The 2,807-nt window shown below is 41.8% G+C and overlaps 1 long non-coding RNA gene across 1 annotated transcript; it reads left to right on the forward strand.

Moving 5' to 3' along the window:
- The first annotated feature begins 245 nt into the window (after nucleotides 1-245).
- On the forward strand, nucleotides 246-1,603 carry LOC139027902 (uncharacterized). The gene is made up of 3 exons (XR_011480050.1): nucleotides 246-367; nucleotides 770-1,164; nucleotides 1,210-1,603. It is a non-coding gene; the product is annotated as an uncharacterized lncRNA (long non-coding RNA).
- Nucleotides 1,604-2,807: the final 1,204 nt, after the last annotated feature.

A 2,807-nucleotide genomic window follows, 5' to 3' on the forward strand; every position in this document is an offset into this window, starting at 1 on the left:
CCAATAATACCTTTGGAAATGAGTGCGTTTCTATCAAAGTGCCTTATTACGGATAATAGTTTCTGCATGTCGTGTTATGTCGTTTCTACTGTAGCATCATGTTTTTGTGTATATTCCTTATAACCGCGGAACACGCGATGTAACGTTACTCATTTCATAACATTTATGGGTTATACTCAATGCTTAGGTAGCTAGCTACATTCTCCATTAGCTCTGGAAAACAATGCTAATTGCGTCAGGGAAGTATTAGCATGTGTTGTATTTTGAAGCTACCCTGGCCTTATGACTCCCAAGTGGCACAGCGTCTCAGTGCTACAGGCGTCACTCCAGACACCCATCTTCAAATCAAGACTGCGTTTCTATCAAAGTAAGTGCCTAATTACGTTATGTGTCGTTGTTATACCGTTTCTACTATAGCTCACTGTGTGAATGGAGCATAATATATTTGTATATATTCCTTATAACCGCGGACACGCAAGTAACGTTACTCATGTTACTCACCTTTTATGTGTTATATTCAACGTGCTTATGTAGCTAGTTACATTATTCTATTAGTTCTGTAAAACAATGCTAAATGCGTCAGAACTATTGGCATGTTGTATTTTGACGCACCCTGGAAAAATTGAAAAAATATCTTATACCACTTGGTCGTTTTCTGAGTGCATTCCACAAAGCTGTTTATCATCCACTGCCCCCATTTTGAGGTAATAGTCAAGCACGCAGTCTGGTTTCATGTTTCTCTGTCTGGTTTGTTTCTCTCTCCCGTCAGGTGGTCCACCTTCCCTGTGGCCGACATGGTTGCTGTATGGACAGTGGAGAGGACATGGACGTCTCGTTTGTCATGCCACTTTACTGCCAGCTGTTAACATTTCTTATTTTGTATAACGGGTCATTTAGGATGGTAGTAGCGTTGATGAAATGCAGTCATAGCAGCAGAACTAGAAAGCAGTCTTTACTGTCACCAGGAATGTATACATTTCACTAATTGTGGTTGTCCCCCACTCCTGGCTCTCTCTTATCCTGTAGCTCCAAGGCATAGCGATTGGTCTCTACTATGTCTCCCACCAGCTCCTCTGTCAGAAACAACTTGAAGCACTCTGCCTCAGTTGGAAATGGCAAGGGGCGTTGCACTCCAGACTGGGACTCATCAAAGCAAACACCAGGGCCAGGAGGGTGAAACACAGCAGGCCAGGAGGGGTGAAACAGCAGGCCAGGAGGGGTGAAACAGCAGGGCCAGGAGGGGTGAAATGACTGGTGGCCTTCCAGCTACCACAGAACTCCTGTACTTCATCCACTGTTGGTCTGCCTCCATCACCACCAGCATCTTCAAAGGGAACTGGGACTTTGTCAGTGGACAAGGGAAATTCAGATTCAGGGTTCTCAATGGCTACAAGGTTGGGGGGCAGCTCCTCACTGTCAGAATCTGATTCCTGACTTTCATACTCAGACTCATTGTCAGAATTTTTAAAAATCTCCAGAATTTCCACATTTGTTTGTCTCCTTTTGAAAGACATTGCTAATGCTTCAGCTCATCTCACTAGCTACATACATAAACAACAACACTGAATGGTTTAGAGTGAGAGGGTACATGGTTGACTGCCGGCACGCGCCACTTGTATCAATAAATCACTATCAGAAAATGTTTTGTGTGGCAATTATTTGTGTATTTACRGTTTTATTCACATGTTTTCAAATCTAGGTGACAAATCATGCATTCCGATTCTTGCACAGATTGTAATGGGCACATATTATGTGTGTAAAATACTTTTTTGAAGGTTGTACTGATTATGATGAGCTAAGCTAATTCCAGCTGTGTAGTCATGTTTGTTGACRTTCAATGCATTCTGGGTTCACGTAATCGTCTGTTTGACCAAAGATGTTATAACAAAATGAGGTGAGTAAGAGTTCACTCGTTTTTTGAGGACTTCCGGAAATGAATGGTGGGATGTGAACGACGGTAGACGACACACCCCTTCAACATGCATACTATAAACAGACCAAACTCATCTCGTCTTTTATTATCTTCGGTTTCTGTGAGGAAAAAAATCCATGGCTGCGCGCTGAAACTAATCGTCGGATTACTTTCGATTTCTAAAAAGTGCTTTACCTAATTATTTCGATCAATKGTGTGCTCACCCGTGATGTGATTAATTATACATAGTAATTGCTATTAGCTAATTCATATTGTAGTTTATGTCAGCCGAGAGTTAGAAAATATGACTGCTTCTGTTGGGTCAATCTTTCCTCAGCGCTAGGACAAATGTAGCCTACATTTTTCCGGTTAGGATGATTGTGTTATGCTATATATTCTTCTGTGAATATCTGAACATTGAATCCAAAAATAAACTGCTCACATTCTGGACATAACTTTGTAAGGACTGTGTTTGTGTAAATAGTTTCTGAAAAAAGTGTGGCCAGCTCAAACGCTGATTGTTGCGTGATTCGAAACTGGCCGTTCTAAACGAGCGTTCTAAATGAATGTTCTAATCACACGGGTGTGATCGTACGCTTCAGGGACCACTGTAGAACGATCACACCCGTGTGATGGTACGTGTGAAAGGGTTAAAGACAAAAACCGTGGATAAATAGCAGCAATCTCGCAAAACTGAGATCGCGAAGCATCACATTTAACCACGGCAAGGTGATTGGAAATATGATTGAATACAAGCAGTCAAGTTATTCCCTCCGTAAGACAATAAAACAGGCAAAACGTAAGTACAGAGACAGTGGAATTGCAATTCAACGGCTCAGACAAGAGACGTATGTGGCAGGGACTCCATACAATCAAGGATTACAATGGGAAAATC

The sequence above is a fragment of the Salvelinus sp. IW2-2015 genome, linkage group LG6.1 (genome assembly GCF_002910315.2).
Source record: "Salvelinus sp. IW2-2015 linkage group LG6.1, ASM291031v2, whole genome shotgun sequence".
Taxonomy (NCBI): Eukaryota; Metazoa; Chordata; class Actinopteri; order Salmoniformes; family Salmonidae; genus Salvelinus; species Salvelinus sp. IW2-2015.